The 22,550-nt window shown below is 39.5% G+C and overlaps 2 long non-coding RNA genes across 3 annotated transcripts in view; one reads left to right on the top strand and one right to left on the bottom strand.

Annotated features, from left to right (window-relative positions):
- Positions 1–262: 262 nt before the first annotated feature.
- LOC128655460 (uncharacterized) lies at positions 263–888 on the bottom strand. Its single transcript, XR_008401809.1, has 2 exons — positions 454–888; positions 263–372 (listed from the first exon to the last, which is right to left on the bottom strand). It is a non-coding gene; the product is annotated as an uncharacterized LOC128655460 (long non-coding RNA).
- Positions 889–1,947: 1,059 nt separating this feature from the next.
- LOC128655459 (uncharacterized) overlaps positions 1,948–22,550 on the top strand; it is a 102,964-nt gene continuing 82,361 nt past the window's right edge. Inside the window, exon 1 of one of the 2 annotated variants that reach the window (XR_008401807.1) lies at positions 1,948–1,980. This is a non-coding gene — a long non-coding RNA (uncharacterized LOC128655459). The other variant, XR_008401808.1, reaches the window with a different exon arrangement.

Raw genomic sequence — 22,550 nt, 5'->3', positions numbered from 1 at the left:
AAAATAGTAGCTGGGAAACAAGTAGTAGAGCAGAATGTAGAATTAAATGTGACTGTTGAGGTAGACCAATTTACTTCAGGATTATGAATTCGGAGCCAGTTTATACCGAGAACTATGGGTGAAATAGGGGATGATATTACATCAAATGACAAATACTCCCTATGGTGGTCTTGGGTAACAACAAGTAAGGGTATTGTTTGATATTTAACTGGACCTGATGTGATTGGATTACCATCTATTCCACGTAATAACACAGGAGACCTTTTTTTGCACAAGTGGAATTTTATTGAATTTAGTGAATACAGTATCTATGTAAGATGCTGTAGCTCCTGAGTCAATAATCGCGGGAGCGTTGATTCGATGTGACTCCCACTGTAAAAGAAGAGATAAATTTAGGTAAGGGGAGAGCATGATCCTGAGTGGTACAACAAAAAGGTTCTTTATACATCTTACCCTTGTTTTGTTTCAGGAGGGAAGGACAGTCCCTGACAGTGTGTTTGTCTGAAGCACAGTATAAGCAGAGGTTATTAACCCTTCGTCGGATCTTCTCCTCAGGGGTTAATGGTCCCTTTATAAAACCTATATCCATAGGTTCAGCAGTTGATTTGCTGGGGCTGGGTGTATTTTGTTTCTTTGCAGGATATTCATGAAATGATCTCTCCTGCTGTCTCTCTCTCAGTCTTCTGTCTATAAGTTATGCTAAGTGACATTAAAGCCTCAAGAGTATGTGGTAGTTCAGATCTAGACAACTCATCCTTAATTCCTTCTGAAAGGCCTAATCTAAACTGATTTCTCAGTGAAAGGTCATTCCATTGAGTGTCTTTCGCCCATTTTTAAATTCGGCAATGTAATCTTCAACTACTCTTTTCTTTTGTTTCAAGCCTCGCATTGCAGTTTCAGCAGTAAGCTGTTTATATGGATCCTCATATAGCTGGACCCATAGCAGAAAAAAAACTTTCCAACGAATTAAGTATATCATCGTTATTCTCAAAGTAAGTGTTGGCCCATGTGCGGGGCTCACCTCTCAAATAGGATATAACTGTGAGTACCCTTGCTCTATCAGTGGGATAGGTATGAGGTTTAAGGGAGAACATAAGCAAACAAGCATTCTTGAAATCTCTATACTCAGATCTCTCACCACTAAATTTTTCTGGTGTACTAACCTGTGGTTCTAATATAGGTACTCTCTTATCAACCACATCCCTGATATAAGCTTTTAAAGTATCATTTTCTGTTTTCAGAGAATTAACAGCTTCAGTTAATAAATCAACCCTCTGTGTGATATTTTGCACATGTGCGTTCATTCCAGCTGGGTCCATAGTTTTGGGCTTAGTATTATGTCAGGCACAACTAAGAAAGAAAAAATGTGTGCAGCTTAGTTATTTGGACCACAACTGCTGGGAATGAAAAAAAACAATAAAAATTGTATGGTTGTTTGCAACAGAGTGATAAGGTAAAACAAAGTTTAGGAATTAGGCAGCTATGTAAAACCTTATTCCTTATTGCAAGGTTTTAATATACAGGCAGTAATTGAGCATATTCCCTATGGCTGCCCACATGTGTCTGGGTAGTCACTGTGAGAAAGTAAATGCAGCAGGGATATGCTCAGATAAACCTGAGATTTTACCATTAATGAAGGAAAAAATAAATAAGCAAGGAAAAAATGGTACTATGATCATAGAAAAAAAAATAAGCAATTGCAATTGTGTACAGAGTTATGGTAAAACAGCAGGATATGAGGGAATGAAAATAAAGTCACAGAAAAATAACAGCAGCAACTGAGATACTAATCTTAGAGTATAGCAGCAAAGTAAAATTCAGAGACTGGCTTACCCCTAACAGGACTGTTATAATGATAGTTGCAAACACCGGGTTGTAATGGCGACTTGCCAGAGGGAGCAGGGAAGCTCAGTAGCAGCTGGCTGATGACGTCACAGCCATGAGGAAGTGGAGCTCAGTGAAAAGTGAATCCCAAGGCCGGTGAGCTGCAGGGAAACTGAGTTAGAGGTAAAGGTATGAATGAGGCTTTTGAAATAGCTGAATCTTCATTAGGAGAAGCAGGCAGGAAGGAGAGGATGACAACAAAAATCCAGCTAGGAGGAGTAGAGGAATCCAACAAACAGAAGTAGTAAGATAAATCTTACAGAGAGCAGGCTCAGGTTAAGGTTTAAGACAAACTTCAATACTAAGCAATGTGAAAATGCTGGGAGGGGCCTTAAATAGGTTGATGTTAATGAGAGCAGAATGCTTTAAAGGGACAGTGCAGAGAAATAAGTATGCCATTATCCTGAACTCTTTACCCTTACCAGCCCTTAAAATGGCCTTGTGTGGGCATGCCCCAAAGAATTCAGCTCTTTTGCATACAAGGAAATACAATACCCCCCCCCCATTACAACCCACCACCCACATACCCCTATTCTAAACCCACCCAAACCCCCCCTTAAAAAAGGCCTAACACTACCCCCCTGAAGATCTCCGTACCTTGTCTTCACCACACCGGGCCGAACTCCTGATCCCGTCCGGGCGATGTCTTCCTCCAGCGGCAAAGAAGAATTCTTCCTCCGGCGATGTCTTCCTCCAAGCGGCAAAGAAGAATTCTTCCTCGGCGACGTCTTCCTCCAAGCGGCAGCAAAGTCTTCATTCTTCCGGCGGCATCTTCAATCTTCTTTCTTCGCTCCGCCGCCGCGGAGCATCCATCCCGGCCGACTGCTGAACTTGGAATGATGTACCTTTAAATGACGTTCATCCAAGATGGCGTCCGCCGAATTCCGATTGGCTGATAGGAATTCTATCAGCCAATCGGAATTAAGTTAAAAAAATCTGATTGGCTGATTGAATCAGCCAATCAGATTCAAGTTCAATCCGATTGGCTGATCCAATCAGCCAATCAGATTGAGCTCGCATTCTATTGGCTGTTCCGATCAGCCAATAGAATGCGAGCTCAATCTGATTGGCTGATTGGATCAGCCAATCGGATTGAACTTGAATCTGATTGGCTGATTCAATCAGCCAATCAGATTTTTTTAACTTAATTCCGATTGGCTGATAGAATCCTATCAGCCAATCGGAATTCGGCGGACGCCATCTTGGATGACGTCATTTAAAGGTACCATCATTCCAAGGTTCAGCAGTCGGCCGGGATGGATGCTCCGCGGCGGCGGAGCGAAGAAAGAAGATTGAAGATGCCGCCGGAAGAATGAAGACTTTGCTGCCGCTTGGAGGAAGACGTCGCCGGAGGAAGAATTATTATTTGCCGCTTGGAGGAAGACATCGCCGGAGGAAGAATTCTTCTTTGCCGCTTGGAGGAAGACATAGCCCGGATCGGATCAGGAGTTCGGCCCGGGGTGTGGTGAAGACAAGGTAGGGAGATCTTCAGGGGGGTAGTGTTAGGCTTTTTTAAGGGGGGTTTGGGTGGGTTTAGAATAGGGGTATGTGGGTGGTGGGTTGTAATGGGGGGGGGGGGTGGGGTATTGTATTTCTTGTATGCAAAAGAGCTGAATTCTTTGGGGCATGCCCACAAAAGGCCCTTTTAAGGGCTGGTAAGGTAAAGAGCTTTGAAATTTGTTGAATTTAGAATAGGGCAGGGAATTTTTTTTATTTTGGGGGTTTATTATTTTATTAGGGGGCTTAGAATAGGTTGTAATTAGCTTAAATATCTTGTAATCTTTTTTTTATTTTTTGTAATTTAGTGTTTGTTTTTTTTTGTAATTTAGTTTAGTTAATTTAATTGTATTTTTAGATAGATGTTAGTAGTTTATTAAATTTATTGATAGTGTAGGTGTATTTGTAACTTAGGTTAGGATTTATTTTACAGGTAATTGGGTAATTATTTTAACTAGGTAGATATTAAATAGTTAATAACTATTTAATATCTATTATACCTAAAATAAATATTAACCCTAAATAGCTACAATGTAATTATTAATTATATTGTAGCTATCTTAGGGTTTATTTTATAGGTAAGGTATTTAGATTTAAATAGGAATATTTTAGTTTATAAATGAATTAGATTAATTTAATATAAATTTAGTTAGGGTTAGATAGAGTTAATATAGTTAATATAAATACTTATAGTAACTATATTAACCCTAATATAATTAGGGTTAATATAGTTAATATATATAATGTAATACCTATATTAACTAATAATATACTTAGGGTTAATATAGATAATATAGCTGGCGGCGGGGTAGGTAGATTAAATTAGGGGTTAATCATTTTTAATAGAGATGGCGGCGGTTTGTAAGGGGCTTACATTAGGGGTTAATAATTTTTATATAGGTGGCGGCGGTGTAAGGGGTCAGATTAGGGGATAGATAAGGTAGATGGCGGCGGTTTAGAGGCTCACAGTAGGGGGTTAGTTTATGTAGATGGCGGCGGGGTCCGGGAGCGGCGTTTTAGGGGGTAATAACTTTATTAGGGATTTCGGGGGGGGGGGGATCGCGGTTGACAGGGAGATAGACATTGCGCATGCGTTAGGTGTTAGGTTTATTTTAGCAGATCGCGTCGACAGGGAGATAGACATTGCGCATGCGTTAGGTGTTAGGTTTATTTTAGCAGCCAGTTTAGGAAGTTACGGGGCTCCAATAGTCAGCGTAAGGCTTCTTACGGCTGCTTTTTGTGGCGAGGTGAAAATGGAGTAAGTTTTCTCCATTTTCGCCACGTAAGTCCTTACGCTGCATATTGGATACCAAACTGCGCGGGTTTGGTATACCTGCCTATGGCCCAAAAAACTGCGGGCGACGGCAGAAATATACGCGCGTAACTTCTAGCTTATGCCGTATATAGGATACCAAATCCGCGCAATTATTGGCGTCGCCGGCTTTTGCGGGCGACGATTTTTATCGGATCGACCCCCTGATCTTTCAATTCTATACATACAATTTTATACATACAATTTTTCTCCACCTTTTGTGTTAAAAAAATCTAAATATATATCATACTTGTTCAAGTTGTTAAATATGTTAAATTTGTTGTTGAAAATGAATGTGTATATAAATTTAATACAATAGGGGGGCGGAGCCAACCGCTGAAGTGACTAGACATGAACCTTCAGAGCTCCTGATGTTTTTGATTATTAAAAAGGCATAATGGAGATTTTAAGGCTACCTAACTATTTTATTTAGGTGTCAATATTCAAGGATTGCACTGTGCTCTTGTGAATTACTTTTAATTTAGCTTGAGAGCGGGTATTTACCCTCCTAGGGCCTTGATAATGTTATGAGGCAGCTAACTCCCGGACGCCATTACTACAGATGCAGCGGCTCACGATTCAGAAGTCTGAGCCCTTGTGAGGACTGGCACTTGACCCTGTCTACATAACATTGTACATGATTACAAGGAGTACTTTCCCTGAAAACCGACAGCATGGCACATGTGTCGTATAAGACCCTTCAGGCACTTCTGTCCAGCGCAACTCGCCCAAGTTGAGGAAGCGGTGAACGCAGTAATAGGCTCCCACATGCCGTGAGACCTTGGAAGACAAAACAACTGCGCTACAGGTTTCAGGAGACATAGGCTCCCCACCCAGAGGCCCAGCAAGTGGGTTGTATCTGACCCCCAAAAATCGGGAGAACATTAAGAAGAAAGCGCCTTCACCTCTGCTTTGGCCTGCAGTGGGCTGTCCTGTAAAGGTACGGGCAGGGTCGAGACAACAGAGCAGCAGATCGAGACCACGCAGCCAGTACAACTGATCACTCAGGTGCTATGAACAAGCCCGTGGCAGCCGACTGTGTCATGGGCTATACGCGGAAGCCAGAGGTTCATCGACAGCTGTCTTTGGAACTGAGAGTGGACATAAAGATGGAAGCAGCCGACATGAAACAAGAACTGTTACCTCGCGGATCTGGTAAGGCTGCGTCCCATAGTTTTTCTCCTGCTGGTGCCCTAATAATAAAGACTGGAGTAGGGTGAATGTACTAGCCCCTTTGTCAAACTCAGGCTGTCTCCTGAACGGACTCATGGCCTCTCACTGGATATAACTGTAGACTTAAGCCTTGAACTTTTTATTAGAATTGCATCTTTTAGAACAAAGAACTAATCCTTTGTAAAAATCGGATACCACCCGAATAGACTTATTGTTTCTTACTGGATATAGCTGCAGGTTTGGCCTTAAACTGGTGGCTATGATTACAATTTTTAGGACTCTTGGGACAAGTGTATATGACGATCACTGGTCTGAACTATCACTCGTCAAGTACAATGACTTATTTGTCTTAGCCATAGTCCATCCTCTGATAATTTGAGATCTTTGCTACGTGATGTGTATTACCTGACAATGAGTTTGTGCTAGCTTGTAGACCCTAATAGTACACCGTAATTGTAAATATACTTGTAGTTTATGAATGCTGGGGAATATAGATAGTCTTTAGATAGGTGCTACCTATTTAGCTATTATAAGCACAAACGTTGTATATTAATGTTCACAAATATTTGTCCTGACTTTAGCTTACTGTACCATAAGCTACTTTAGGAATTTCCTTTTAGCTTTCAAGACTACATAGTTTACTGTGGAATTGATGCCAAGTTGCTAGTATATAGTGAGTTAGCATAAAAATTATAGAACCTGGCCAGAAATGGCTGTCAGGAATCAATTTTTTATTTTTATTTTCTTTTTTTTAAAAATGAAAAGAATTTTTTTTTCCCTTTCTGTACAAATCCACTGTTATGTTAGCTATTGCCTTTATGAATACTGAGTCGCCTTGTCTTCTATGTCATAAAATTAGTGGGGCTGTTAATTCTACCTAAACTTCCTGTTGGGATATTTATTACACATCTGTTTGCTTAGGTGTTAGGAGATTAGTTTAGGGGATGTGCATATTATTTTCAAGAGGGGGAGTATCCCATTCTTTCATATTGCCTGGTAACGTAATGTCGTTGTTGGTACCAAGGGTCCTAAATTAGGAGAACCAAACCTTCAATTATATTATCTGGGTCACTCAGCTGTCTTACTGCATGGAACTTCATTGAGACTAATACAAAGCCATTAGAAGGGGGGTATGATATTTATGGAGTGGGATCTTAATATTAATTTAGCTCGCTGTTTTGCTATTATTACGCTGATTACTGATGGCTCATGTGACATTGGTTGCAGACACCATGTCCTTTCACCTCTCCTGTGGGTTAGTGGGGAGCCCCAGGAGGGACATCTTTATGTGGGTCGGGTCGTGGAGGTTGTAACAGCCATCTTATTACCGTATTGGGCGTGGGTTACTGATATATTGCATCCAACAGTACTGATAAATCCTTATTATGTACCCGTCCGGTCTGGGGGTTTGAGGGGGGCCCCTAGTAGGGACAATCATATGTTATTATTACACTTTGATACATCATTATCATTTTTACTATGATCCGAGACAATTTTCACATAGCCTGTGTTTCTCCTTCTGGTCCAGTGGCCAGGGTCCTGAGGGAGTTCACACTAAGGTAGCCCAAACCATATATTTGTTCACATACGTACAATTAGATTAGGTCTTCATTACACAGTGTGAGGTAGCGATCCTGAAGATGTTGATTCCCATTAACCTGGGAACCCTATTTGGAGTTGGATGACATATTAATAGTGAGATAACCTATTCCCACAGGATAGTTGTAGGCTCAGTCTGTTCCGCATAGTGATGATATGTAGCGAGGCCCCATGTTGTCTAGAGAGGAGGCCCAAGTTTACGCAACTCATAATAGTCTAAGGCTCATTCTATTATAAAAGAGGTTATAGACTCAATCACTACCCTTGCAATGTGCTATACCCAGTCATTTTTATTTTTATGTTATTTGAATTAGGTATCTCGTACCAGCTCACCTCCCCCCCCCCCCCCCCGCTCCTATATTTATAGAACCTACTCCAAGGTTCAAAACAGGCGAACTATATTCGCCGCAAATTTTCCATCCCAAAGTAGTATTAGTTTCCCCACTGACTAGTCTTAACTTGTTTATTACCAGAGCAAGGAAATATGACTACATATTATGTTTATCTACACACTCCGGGGAAACTATCTGCTCCATTTGGACCCTTGGGGACTCACCTATTGATTTATTTCATTTACTGTTTTTGTTTCTTGCTTCAAGGGTCCTATACGCCTTATACATAGTACCTTTTTCAGTTTGTGTATTATTTCGGACCTGCGTGTCCGAATTTCATGTTTGTATCGTTTGGATTAGGGGTCCTGCGTGCCCCCAATTGTTACTTTTATTTTTTCAAATCAAATAAAAAATGTTTAACCCCTTAATGACAAGTGACGTACCAGGTACGTCCTGCAAAAACTTGCAGTTAGTGACAATGGACGTACCTGGTACGTCACTTGTCTAAGAGAGTGCTGGAAGCGATCGCAATCGCTTCCAGCAGCTCTCAGGGTATTGCAGTGATGCCTCGATATTGAGGCATCCTGCAATACCCTTAGAAAGCATCCGATGCAGAGAGAGCCACTCTGTGGCCCTCTCTGCACCGGTAGCGATGCGGCCGGTTCGTTGGTGGGTGGGAGCGCAACAGGGAGGCGGGTGGGCGGCCCATCGCTACCCGGCATCCGGCTCCTGTAAGTGCAATGTGCACGCCGGGTGCCGGGAGCGTGCGGGGGCGCGCATGCGCGTGCGCGGGGGCGCGTGCGCGCGGGTGCGTGCGCACGCGCGCGATTACCTACCCACACTGACACCAATGAGTGGGAAGAGGGGGGAAAATATATATATATGAGGATCTGGGAGGGGGAGGGGGTTGGGGTATTGTGGGGGGCTGCTACACTACAGAAAAAATTAAATTGGTAATAAAAAAATAATAAAAAAAACACTTTTTTGGGGGGCAAATTGGGTACTGGCAGACAGCTGCCAGTACCCAAGATGGCGGCAATTAGGTAGGGGAGAGGGTTAGATTGCTGGGGGGGGGGATCATGGAGGTTGGGGCTAAGGCAGGAGTCCATCACAGCTAAAACATTTTATTTTTTTTTATTAAAAAAAAGAAAAACTCCTTTTATTTAGTACTGGCAGACTTTCTGCCAGTACTTAAGATGGCGGGGACAATTGTGGGGTGGGGGAGGGAAGAGAACTGTTTGGGAGGGATCAGGGGGTGGGATGTGTCAGGTGGGAGGCTGATCTCTACCCTAAAGCTAAAATTAACCCTGCAAGCTCCCTACAAGCTACCTAATTTAACCCCTTAACTGCTGGGCATAATTTACGTGTGGTGCGCAGCAGCATTTAGCGGCCTTCTACTTACCAAAAAGCAACCCCAAAGCCATATAAGTCTGCTATTTCTGAACAAAGGGGATCCCAAAGAAGCATTTACAACCATTTGTGCCTTAATTGCAGAAGCTGTTTGTAAATCATTTCAGTGGGAAACCTAAAGTTTGTGACAAAATTTGTGAAAAAGTGAACTTTTTTTTTTATTTGATGACATTTGGCGGTGAAATGGTGGCATGAAATATACCAAAATGGGCCTAGATCAATACTTTGGGTTGTCTTCTAAAAAAAAATATATACATGTCAAGGGATATTCAGGTATTCCTGACAGATATCAGGGTTCCAATGTAACTAGCGCTAATTTTGAAAAAAAGTTGTTTGGAAATAGCAAAGTGCTACTTGTATTTATGGCCCTATAACTTGCAAAAAAAGTAAAGAACATGTAAACATTGGGTATTTCTAAACTCAGGACAAAATTTAGAAACTATTTAGCATAGGTGTTTTTTGGTGATTGTAGATGTGTAACAGATTTTGGGGGTCAAAGTTAGAAAAAGTGTGTTTTTTTCAATTTTTTCCTCATATTTTATATTTTTTTTATAGGAAATTATAAGATATGATGAAAATAATGGTATCCTTAGAAAGTCCATTTAATGGCGAGAAAAACGGTATATAATATGTATGGGTACAGTAAATGAGTAAGAGGAAAATTACAGCTAAACACAAACACTGCAGAAATGTAAAAATAGCCATTGTCATTAAGGGTAAGAAAATTGAAAAATGGTCCGGTCATTAAGGGGTTAAATAAAAAAAAATAAAAAAATTAATACAATATACTTCCCATCTTTATATAACTCTTCACTAAGTTTAATTCCAATAATTTATTAAATCATATTCACTGTTTAGACCCATTGGCTTCCTGGTTTTTAATCTCAGGATCCAATAGGCTTCTTGTCTAGCCAGAGTTTTGTCCCTATCTCCCCCCCCTTTTTGGTATGGGGATATCTTCCACTATGGTCCACTTTAGGCTTTTAGGGTCCTTATTGTGTCTATACTTAAAGTGCACGACCAGGGGTGTTGTAAGTGTGCCTGACTTTATATTCCCTGCATGCTCTCCTGTGCGTGATCTAACTTCTCTTGAGGTCATGACAATGTATTGAATTTTGCAAAATGAGCACGTTAGTAAGTAGACAACATAAGTTTGTCTACAATTGTAGCATCTGTTATGTGAAAATGCTTCATTTGTGACCTCACTATGGAATCCATTACCCTGTTCCACATGTGAGCAGGCAATGCAATCTATATTGTGACATTTATATAATCCTTTGGTGTCTAACCATGAACTTTGTCTAACCTGGTTAATGTTCTTTAAATTTGTGGGTGCTATTCTATTACCAATAGTGAGACCCCTTTTGTAAGCAAACTTACAGCCCTTCCTCACTGTGTTAGCTAGATCTTCATCTGCTGTAAGCATGGGGAAATGTTTGGAAATTATGTCACAAATTTGGCCATATTGTTCACTATACGTTGTCAAAAATGTTACTCCTTGTTAAACTTGTTGTCTGAGGTTCTACTTCTGTCTTTTTTTAGCAATAATTCACTTCTATTGCGTTCTTTAATTTCCTTCTTTACCCCATCTTTCTTGGATACTCCCTAGATACTAGCCTCTCTGTCAATTCATTAGCCTGTTTACTGAATGTTTCTTTCTCAGAACAATTCCTTAGCGTCCTTATGAATTGTCCTTTGGTAATGGCCTTAAACACTCTTTTTGGGTGACTGCTCTTTGCATGTAAGATAGTATTTTTGGCAATTTCCTTCCTAAAGACTTGGGTTTCAATATTTCCCCCTTCTGCATCGGGGACTCCTGTCAGAGTAATGTCTAGATAATTTATGCTGGTTCTGTTTGATTCATCTATAGTAAAGCTAAGGCTTTTACGGCTAGATTTGGAGGTCTCGGCGGTAGATGGGTTGCTAACGCCACGGCTGTTTTATGTCTAACCCACGGCATTGTTTGACTCCGTTATTTAGGAGTTAAAAAAAGACCATCTAACGATGCTCCTAACGCGTGTATGTCACACGCGGAATACTGCCCCCGCGTTAGACAGTCACCCATAGAGATCAATGGGAAAGCAAAAAATAGCTTTTTTAACCTAACACCGATCTCTCGAGAATACGCACAGCTTGGTCATATGACGCATACCACATCATGCACACAATAACATGCCGCAAATGGCACAACAACGATCAGATCAACAAAGCACACAAGCATTTACACATTCACAAGCGGGGGGGATTTTTATAAAAATTAATACGGGGGAATACGCATATACTTTAAGATGCGGAAATTCGCAAAATAACAACAAGGAATAAAAATATATACATACACTAGAAAAATAATCGCATTCAATATCACTATATATTAGGACATACATACATATACACACATCACTAATAACACACCATCGCAAATTCACATTTAAAAGAAATACTATTGGACAATGTTAGAGAAAACGACCACTATGACATCATTGCATTCTACACATTCCACAAATACTAACTCAAAATGAGCATGCGCAAATTCACCAACTATACACATTGCACTAATATTAATTGCTAATAAAGCACACCTGAACACAATTTACAACGGAAATTGGTACATCATTAAACATTTACACAGGGTATATAAGCACCACACAAGCAGGGCTTCTTTGACTGTGTTGCTGTTGGGTCTTTGGAGATTGGAGGGTTTAAGATTAGAGAGTTGGTGCATTATTGTGAGTGAGTTAGTGTTAGCGGTGAGAGAGTCAGTTGTTAGTGTTATCGTGAGTGAGTTAGTGGGAGTTAGTGGGAGTGGGAGAGAGTCTGTTAGGTGGGAGCGTGAGTGAGTTTAGTGGAGTGGGAGTTGTTAGTGAGGAGTTGTTAGTGGGAGCGTGAGTTAGTGGTAGTTAGTGAGAGTTAGGTGGGAGTGTTGTTTGTTTAGTGAGAATTAGTAGTAGTGTGTTAGTGAGAATTAGTAGTAGTGTGAGTTAGCGAGCGAGTGATTTATTTTTCTGTACACGTAACACATTTACACGCAAACACATTCAATACATACATACACTTATCAATAAACTACATACACTCCATACCCCCTACCCCTCATACTACACTCCATACCCCATTCCCTGTAGTCCATTCCCTTTCATCCCATTTACTCTTATCCATAACCCCATACCCATCCATACCCATCCCCTAGTTACATTTAGTTACATATCCTCCTTTTAGTCTTCTTCTTCTTTTGGTTTATTTAAATACTCCTTACCCTCTTTGTTTTCTTTACATCCTCTCACACTTTCAGCACTTTTTTTGTCTTTTTAGTTCTGTATTTTGACCCCCTTCATTTCATCACACTCACTTTTGTTTGATTATTTGGGGTTTAGTTTAGGGAACAGATGGAGGCCAGGCAGGGGAGAGGTAGAGGGGGGAGGAGAGGGAGGGGGAGAGGAACAGGGCAGGAAGGGGGGCAGGAAGGGGGGCAGGAAGCGGGGGTGGAAGCGGTGGGTGGACCCAGCCACTTGGTTCAAGATGAACAAGTTGGCTGGGCCCAGTGGCGGACAGAGTAGGGCTTCAAGTCCGGGAAACAGAGGGGCATCGTCACAGGGGAAGGCCAAGGCGACTAGGGAGGCGAGGTTTTCGATGGAGGTGAAGGAGGGCCCCTCGTAGAGGCCTATATGGCCAGGTATAGGAGGCTGCAGCACAGAAGACTACCCCCGACTGACAAGAGGAGGCTCTGGAAATGAGATAAGAAATGCAGTCAATGCAGTGGGTGGCCTGAACAGAGATCTGGATTCGATAAAACATCGCTACCGGGACTGTAAGATGGATCTCAAGAAAAAGTTAAGCCGGAGGCTCGACATGCCGCAGAACCGGTGTGCGGACCTGCCCTGGAAATAGAGTACTGCCGATGGGAGGAAATGTTGCGGCCCAGCATCTCCGAGGTGGAAATAGTCGGTATCGGAGGAATTGATACCGGGAAACCTGCCACTCTCATCTGACGGTAAGCTCATTGAACAATAAATTCACATACGAATGTATTTCAAGGGACACTATACGCAAACCTTTTACTTTCATGATTGAGGTAGCGAATACAATTTGACAAAACATTCAAATGTACTTATATTACCTAATTTGAATAATTCTTGAGATATATTTTAATGAAGAAATAGCCATGCAACGAGTTGAAACAATCACAGGAGGGCAGCTATATTCAGCTAACCAATCTGCATCTTATAAGCAGTATTTAGATATGCTTTTCAGCAAAGAATATCCAGAGAATGAAGCTAATTAGATAAGAATAGTACATTAGAAAGTTGATAATAAATGTATTGCTTCTAAATCATGAAGATAAAACATTGGGTTTCATGTCCCTTTAAGGATCAGATTAATGCTATAAACGTTGTTTACACGCATTCAATTACTTTGCGGTTACATCAGTATCTAGGCTATATGGTAGGGTGTGCATTTAAACAGACTGAAAACAAACGCGAAAACATTCAGATTGACCAGAGATATCACAAACACGGTTTAGAAAATGCGGAAATCATATTGATTGTTTGTTAGATTTCAAAGTGGATTATGATTCAGCATTTGTATTTGTATCGTAAAGCTAAGTCATTTAAAGCTTCATTTGCAAATATGCTAATATAAAAAAAAAAAATTTTTTTTAATATACAGAGTCTGGGAAGGAGGGCAGCAACAAGAAACACAGCCTCATCCATCTCCCCGGGATGAGATTGGTGGGGAGGGAATTTCCACTTCGGAGGGAAGAGGCCCCCCGTGATGAAGAGCGCACGGAAGCTGATGAAGAGGCCCCGGAAGCAGAGGAGGAGCCCGCAGAAACCAGAGGACCCTCAAGGACCCGCACACCGCCGTGCACGGGCACCCCGCCGTGCACGGGTACCCCGCCAAGCACAACAAGAGGAAATAGCGGAGGTGCGGATTCTACTGGACTACATAGACCAGATGCGTAACTCCCGGATACAAAATATCGAAGGCCGAACTCGAATTCTTGATGGACAAAATCAAATAATTGAAGGACAAAACCAAATAATAAACATACTTAATAGAATCGAACAAGGCCAAAACCGAATCATTAATCTGCACCAAGAGATGTTCAATTTTTTCCGGAGGCGCATGCTGGTCTACCTCCTGGTCCGCCTCCTGCTGTTGGGCCTCCTGCTGCTGGGCCATCTCCTCCTGCCGGCCCATCTACTCCTCTTCAGCCATCTCCTCCTCTTCAGCCATCTCCTCCTCTTCAGCCATCTTCTCCTCCTCAGCCATCTTCTCCTCCTCAGCCATCTTCTCCTCCTCACCTTGGTCGTCCCAGTACTCTTCCTTCCACTCTTCCCACAACATCTCCAAGGAGAACTCTTCGGAGTCGGCAGTTTGCCCCTCCCAGAGCCTCAGCCCCGTGGGAAGAGGGGAAGGAAGAGGAAGTAAGTATTTATTTTCATCTTTAATGTTTTATTATTTAATGTGTATGGATAGGTATGTGATGATGTGGTTTTCATTACACTTGTGGACACACTCTGTATATAATCTACTTCTATGGACGGTCAGGGTCCATGGAGGCAGATTATTTGCAGAGTGTCGGGTTATAAGTGTGTGAAAACCACATCATCACATACCTATCCTTGTTCATGATATTGATTGGTTTCTGTGATGTGATGTCCAAACTGTTTCCGAATCGCAAACAAAATTACCATTACAATTATCCATGATGGCATATTACTGTTTTGAATGCCAATAACACAGCTTAAAGGGACAGTCAGAAAATTATTGATTACAAAGAAAACACTGTATTACGCATTATCAAGTTGGAAACAAACAAAAACAGGGAGAAATACGTGTGACTTATGTGCTTAACCTTGTATTCTATGACTAGGAAAAATGACCACTTATTTGTTGGTTCTGGACATAACAACATGTTAGATATCAATGATCAATACATGGTAAAATAATATGCTGTATGAGCACAAGGTTTTACATATACAAATGCTATCCAAATGCCCTCTAGTGGGTCAAATTGTATAATGATTACATTGCATCTTCAGCTCGAAGAAATGAGCACACGAACCTCATAGGTTTAGCTAGCAAATTTAAATAAACATCAGACAAATGATTAATTGGTGAGAAACATTTGATATCATTGATATTACAAAATTGACTTTTAGAATAATGCAAAACATTATTTGTTTTCTAAACTGTCCCTTTAACAAAATTACATATGCTAACACATATTTGAAGCTTGTTGGTATATCTACATGTACTTGGTTCAAAAATTAATATTGAAATCAGATTTATATTGACGTGTTAAATAAAGTCTATTTTCTTAAAGAGACATTATTGTGTTAATTTTTTTTTAGATCAGACATTTGTTTGAACAATGAATATGGTTTAAAGTCCTTTTAGGAGTGGGGGGTGAAAATATGCTAACAATAATATATTTGAAGATTGAAACAATGTGGAACTCATACATGATACAAAATCAACATTTGCATTAAAGGGACAGTATACTATATTTTTAACATAACTGTATGTAATAGACACTACTACAAACAACAAGATTAACATATACTGATATCAATATTACAAAGCTTCAAACACTTTCAAAGAAAATCGGGTTAGCTCTAATGAAAATATAGATGAACCCCCATTACAACCGTTAAAACAAGACAATACACCATCATACACAAAACAGGAGAAAGCTGGAGATGGTACTCACATGAAACTTAGAGGCTTGGCGAGGAGTATGATAATTAATTACATTTTATTTGAACAGAAGCAAAATGAAACGTGTATTTGTTAAACAATGGACTATTCTAACTAGAGGACCAAAATTAAAAGATTTCATTTATAATGTGAGTGTCTAATGAACCTTTATATAAAATATACAACGAAATTACATTTAGAAGAAGTCGGCATCATATATTTAGCATATGATAAAGCTAAATGCATATTGATTACTTTATTCTAAACACAATAGCGCATATTTATTAATTGATATCTTTAACATTAAACACAACAGTCATTTTTCTGAAAAAGGAACATATTGTTGACAAACATATTAAACAACATGGACTATAGAGATTTGCACTTGCCTTGAAATATCATATGCATGAAAACATTTTGCTTTCGTTCGTTTATTCAACCAGGACAAAAGAGAATGTGGTGGTCTTTTATCAGCTACGGGTCAACAATGTAACATGATGCAAATAATACATATTCGCAAGGTTTTTAAAATTGGCTGCAGTCACAAACGTGTTTAACGTGCACAAACAAATATTGCGGGACTACGTAATCCAATCAGACGTTTTTTTTACCTTTGCATGTGACGTCTTAACATGGCGCTTCCTTAGATCACGTAAGAACGCCATCCAATAAAAGGCACATTCTTGATCACGTAAGAACGCCCCAAAAAAAGGCGCATCCTTGATCGCGTCAAAACGCCATCAATAAAAGGCACATTCTTGATCACGTAAGAACGTCAGTCATTACAAGGAATCATTGGACAGCCTGGCAGGTGACGTTTTTAAGCAACATGGCGCATCCGAGGATCGCTGAAAAACCGCAGCCAAAACAAGGACTCAGTTGACAGCTTGGCATATCACTAAGAAACGTATTTATATTTTAGGAACTAGTATGTGTCTAGATTGCTATCTAGGAATGTCACGAAATCATGAATCATCTTTTTCGGACTTGACTGTCCCCTTGAACTATAGCTATGGTGTATATCTTTAACATTTAAAAGATACACATGAGAAATACATATGCCATTGATGTTTTAAGATATGTTTTGATTGTTTTGGATAACATTAATGATACATGGATTGATTAAACGTGTCATTATTCAAGTTTAAATATGGTCAGCCTACCTATAGCCATATATGGGAGGAGAAGTATTTTGTTAACATATTTGTTAAAAAATATTCATCATCTAAAATATTTGCATTACACACAGAGATTTATTTGGTTACACTTTTACAATAAGATAGAATAGAAAATGAAATACATGTGCTGTCAACATTACAATAAGATTGTTTATTAATAAGATTATATGTCCTTGTTCATGTAAAAAGGACAAAAACGCTTTAGAAATGGAAATACATTCATTAACAATTGTGCTCACCATCACTTAAAGGGACATTATTTTGTTTTTAAAAAGAGGATACACATAGACAATACTATTTCAATAAAATGAACACTTTACAGGGATTATATCATTGTATCAATCCTCAGATCATTTGTTAAAGGTGCATCAATTCATGCAGAGTTTCTAAATACACACATGGATGTGAAAATTGAAATATACATATATACACAAATAACAATCTATATATACATATATAAAACAATTACTATGCTAATCATAATCATGCAATGATAAAGCTAAGAGAAAAATATATAAAGACAAATAATAAGATTACATTGGAGATGTTAAGTCTTAAAGTCATTTACAATTGTCTTACATATATGATTTTTGAAAAACAATTATTTTTGGTAGGTCCCTTTAAGGATCAACAAGATAAACTAGAGCTTTCAAAAAATAACATGAAGAATGAGGACAAAGAATCGTCCAATGACATGTCTTTTATTAGTATGTAAGAAAACATCAACAACGTTTAGAAATAATCTTGTAAAAATAAGGAATATTTGAGCCATATGACAAGGTAACAGAGTGCATCACAGTCCATGAAGAGAGTTGCCAAGGGCCACCATAGCCCCATTGGAGACATATGACAAGGTAAAGAGTGCATCACAGTCCATGAAGAGAGTTGCCAAGGGCCAGCATAGCCCCCATTGGAGACATATGACAAGGTAACACAGTGCATCACAGTCCATGAAGAGAGTTGCCAAGGGCCACCATAGCCCCATTGGAGACATATGACAAGGTAACACAGTGCATCACAGTCCATGAAGAGAGTTGCCAAGGGCCAGCATAGCCCCATTGGAGACATATGACAAGGTAACACAGTGCATCACAGTCCATGAAGAGAGTTGCCAAGGGCCACCATAGCCCCATTGGAGACATATGATAAGGTAAAAGAGTGCATCACAGTCATGAAGAGAGATACCAAGGGCCAGCATAGCCCCATTGGAGACATATGACAAGGTAACACAGTGCATCACAGTCCATGAAGAGAGTTGCCAAGGCACCATAGCCCCATTGGAGACATATGACAAGGTAAAAGAGTGCATCACAGTCCATGAAGAGAGTTACCAAGGGCCAGCATAGCCCCATTGGAGACATATGACAAGGTAACACAGTGCATCACAGTCCATGAAGAGAGTTGCCAAGGGCCACCATAGCCCCATTGGAGACATATGACAAGGTAAAAGAGTGCATCACAGTCCATGAAGAGAGTTACCAAGGGCCAGCATAGCCCCATTGGAGACATATGACAAGGTAACACAGTGCATCACAGTCCATGAAGAGAGTTGCCAAGGGCCACCATAGCCCCATTGGAGACATATGATAAGGTAAAAGAGTGCATCACAGTCCATGAAGAGAGTTACCAAGGGCCAGCATAGCCCCATTGGAGACATATGACAAGGTAACACAGTGCATCACAGTCCATGAAGAGAGTTGCCAAGGGCCACCATAGCCCCATTGGAGACATATGACAAGGTAAAAGAGTGCATCACAGTCCATGAAGAGAGTTACCAAGGGCCAGCATAGCCACATTGGAGACAATATGACAAGGTAACACAGTGCATCACAGTCCAGAAGAGAGTTGCCAAGGGCCACCATAGCCCCATTGGAGACATATGACAAGGTAAAAGAGTGCAACAGGCACAACAATAAACTTTGAAAAAGGCCAAATGGCAACAATAAAAAAAAACATCAACATGTGGACGGAGGATTCTTATCTGCCACCTTGGAGCATCTCCTGATCCTCCACTTACTGGTCATCCTCTTCATCGTCCTGTGCATGTCCAGCTCCAGATTCAGGCCTTGAACTTAATCGCATAATTTCACGCAGAGTCAAGTCCTGAACCCGGAGCTGGGCCTGCATGGTGTCGTTCACTCCCTCTCAGGACAGCTGCGTTCCTCAACACGGCCTGCTCTACTCTTGCTATACCTTCTAGCATGAGCCATGCTGAGTCACAGCCTAAAATAAAGAATAAATTAAATATTAATGATAATTACACAACAGACGAAAAAATAAGCAAAGATACATTGTCATCATAAAGACAAATCATTCTTTACATCAATTAGTTTAAATTTATTCTTTACACATGAAATATGTTATTCAGACAGACCGAAATCATTAAAGGGACAGTTTACTCAAACATGTTGTCCCCTTTAATTGGTTTTAGATGATCCACTTATACAGCTTGAGTGTATCAAATCTTGTTAAAGGATTTACATTGTACTTACATTAGCAATTTAAATATTTTAATTATACTGTGGTAGGCACACCTATCCTTAAACATTTTGGCATTGAGGACAAGCTGTGTAAACATAGCAACCTGAAGAAATTACATTCCCACTGGGTTAGACAGAGATAATGTATAAACATTTGTACATTAATTGTTGGATCCAAGTAGTGGTGATTGGTATATGTAGTGATATCAAATTAAAGGGACACTGAACCTAAATATTTAATTGACTGATTCAGATAGAGCATGACATTACAAATATTTAAAAATTACACATATTCTTTAAATGTTTGAATTCTATAGCTAGATTTTGAATGCAAGAATGTCGGTTTTTAGGGCAGGCCATATTTGTTTATCAACTTTGTTTGTCCATGCTGGTTGATGGATACATTCATCCAACAATAAAGAAATGATGTCCACAATTATTTTCTATTTAAAATTAATTATAGGCATTTCTTTGTTTCAATAAAGATATCAAGAGAATGAAGAATAATTCATAAGAGTAGTAAATTATAAATTTGATTAACATTGCATGCTCTATTTGAATCACAATAGAAAATATTTACCTTCAGTGTACCTTTAAGTATCTTATAATGTTGATTTTGAATGATACTTACAGCTGTGCCTGGGAAGGACAATCCGACACCCAGGACAATGAAGGTTGAGACATGGGGGAGGGATGGGTTTGGGTTGGGGAGGGATGGGATTGGCTTGGGGAGGGATGAGCTGCTGCTCCGGGGTAGGCCGTACAGCTGGGGAGTGGGGAGTTGGGGTCTGGGCAGCTGTACGGGCCATAATACGGGGAGAGCGGGCGAAGGGGGTTGTAGGGGCGTTTTTTGGGAGGGGCAGGAAATGATAAATGGGAAGGGCCGGCAGGGGTCTGGGCATGGGCAGGAGTCTGGGCATGGGCAGTGGGTCTGGGCATGGGCAGGGGTCTGGGCATGGGCAGTGGTCTGGGCATGGGCAGGGGGTCTGGGCATGGGCAGGGGTCTGGGCATGGGCAGGGGTCTGGGCATGGGCAGGGGTCTGTGACTGGTCAGGGGACTGGGCAGGGGCGGAAACCAGATGACCAGAAGTGGCGGATCCATCTGAAAATTTAAAAAATATATATAACATCTCATACATCATGAAATCAAATCAACGCATTTCAAATTGATTATGTTTTCAATATACTTAGAAGTGTGTTTGAATTTGTAAAGCAATTATGAAATGAGGATATGGTATGCATATAGGCACTCAGATGAATATCAATTACTGTCTGTACAATTATAACATTATTATTGTGTTTGGCCTTGGAATATGCATGTGGACATAATGATGGCATGAATTATACATTTTTAAAAAAAATAATATTTTCATGCTGCCTGAGATAGAAAGGGGGCAGTAGTGTATTGAACAGACAAATAATATTCCGTTTTAAAGTGCAAAAGCTGTAGACTTTGAATGTCTTCAATGAAATGATTTTAAAAAAAAGCAACATGTTGGAAACATGATAGATATATTTCACATACCATTAGACTCCAAGGCAGCCTCTTCCTCCTCCGTCACATATGTTAAATCAATCTCTGTAAAACATAACATGTTGTGTACACGTTAAGAACAGATATTATAACATATGTTACTGTTGTTCAAAGACACACATCAAATGTTGCATTAAAGATATACACACCCAAAGTTATGATTTACATCATTTTGATGGAGCATACAAATTACATTAGATTTGTTATTCTCAATGATTCATATTTTCGATGTATTGTTTGTATTAATTTAAAAATCATAAAAGCATAGTACATAGAACATTTAAGATTTCTCATGTGTGTATCACTTGATGACTGTTGTCAAAAATGAACATGGAAACAAACATATGCTATACATCTTCTGAATAACAAATGTGTAGACTAATAAAGTTTTAATTATTAATCTTTCAATATTAAAAGAAAATTAATATATAATCAGAAGAGAAAATTATATGTTTGTTTCAAATGTTATGCTTCATCAGAATCATGCTCATAATATTGATTACCAATACACCTTCAATGACATATAAATGAGTCAATGGACTTACCAGGAGACCGCAAAGGCGGCTCTGTGTCACTGCTGGATTCCTGTGGGCTCACCACACCAACTCTCTCTATGAATGATATAGATATATATTAGTAAACACATTTGGGATATCACTAAATCACATCTGTATCGAATTTTAAGATTAATCAACTTGAAAATGTGAAGAATAGAGCAGTCATTAAACCAAAAAATGCTTGATTGAATCAAGGGGATTCTGTTAAAAATTATGTATTGAACATATGTTTAATTTAAGACTATATTAGACATCAAACTCATCTCATATGATGCTATTGCATATCTAAATATACCCATTGATCAATGTTCTTAAAAGAATACACACAAACCACATTTTGAAGAACAGCTGTTGACAAATCTAAACAAACACATGTGGCACATCGAGCCATTTGTGCAATGTACAGTAATCTTGTTTAGGACACAACACATATTTATCACAATACAAAACCAAATTGATTAGTAAAAATATGTAATCATGGTGCTGTTAGAGTATGCTGATATCTATAAAGTAACTCCAACAGTGAATATGTGAATTATATATCAATATTGTTTAATCCAAAGAATGTAAAGATGAATTAATCTATTGTTTATTAAAGGGACACTGACATGATTTATTTAAATCATTGATTTCTCTGTTCAAACTGTTCAAAATGATTTAACATTGACTCCTATTATAATTTGAATGTTGCTACATTTTAATCTTAAAGGCAGATAAGCAATATTGTATTCAATAAATATTGTTTGTTGAAGGTATCCACCAATCATCAATAAAAACCCAGGTTGGTCAACCAAAATTGAGATGCAGATAAACGTACATTCTTGATTTTAAAATACATTTAGCAATAGAATATTTCACATATGATGATAGTATTATATTTAAATGTTTATTA

The sequence above is a fragment of the Bombina bombina genome, chromosome 4 (assembly GCF_027579735.1).
Source record: "Bombina bombina isolate aBomBom1 chromosome 4, aBomBom1.pri, whole genome shotgun sequence".
Taxonomy (NCBI): Eukaryota; Metazoa; Chordata; class Amphibia; order Anura; family Bombinatoridae; genus Bombina; species Bombina bombina.
The sequence above is the reverse complement of the archived record's forward strand: the minus strand, read 5'-3'. Positions and strand labels throughout refer to the sequence as shown.